We start from the raw sequence: 892 nt of genomic DNA on the forward strand, positions 1-892 counted from the left end.
ACAGAATACTCCGGCCACCATGGATCCCGCAGACACTGATAAAGTTTTGTCCGCTCTGTCCCGTCTAGAGCAATTTACGAGTCAGCAGAGCCGAGCCATTCCGGAGCTTCGCTGCGCGGTTTCCATGCTGGCTCACAGGTTCGATGATTTCGAGCCTCGTTTAGTGGTTTTAGAAGGACGGAGAGCACCTCCCCCGGTGGTTCAACTTACCACTACGGAGGTACCCGTCTCTTCCCCTACAGTGAGTAGGGAACCGATGCTTCCACACCCACCTCGTTATGGTGGTGAGCATGGTCAGTGCGGGCACTTCCTCCACCAGTGCTCGCTCGTTTTCGACCAGCAACCTTCCGTTTATGTTAACGATGACGCGAAGGTTGCATATATCATGAGCCTATTGACTGGTCAGGCGGCGTCATGGGCAATTTCGGTGAGCGAAGCACAACCGAGCCTCCGGTCTTCCTACTCCGGCTTCGTGACCGCTTTTCGTCGGGTGTTCCACCATCCCGTACGGGGAAGAGAGGCTGAAGGCCGGCTACTTGAGCTCCGCCAAGGAAGACAATCCGTGGCGAACTACTCAATTGAGTTTCGAATTTTGGCCGCCCAAAGCGGATATGACGACCGGGCACTGTGTGGTTTGTTTCGTCGTGGATTGAACACCGTACTCAAAGATGAACTGGCTACCCGCGACGACAGCACCAACCTGGAGGAGCTAATTGATCTCTCTCTGCTCCTGGACAACCGCCTGAGAGAGAGGAACCGGGAGCGCGGAAGTGGTGGTTTTCCTTTCCGGCATCCAGCGAACCGAGGGGCCTTCAGCGAGACTACTCGGACAGCAGGGTCCGGAGACCATCACAGAGCCCGGAATGCTGCCACCGGGGAGGAGCCGATGCCG

Source organism: Hippocampus comes, unplaced genomic scaffold, assembly GCF_001891065.2.
Source record: "Hippocampus comes isolate QL1 unplaced genomic scaffold, H_comes_QL1_v1.1 scaffold746, whole genome shotgun sequence".
Lineage (NCBI taxonomy): Eukaryota > Metazoa > Chordata > Actinopteri > Syngnathiformes > Syngnathidae > Hippocampus > Hippocampus comes.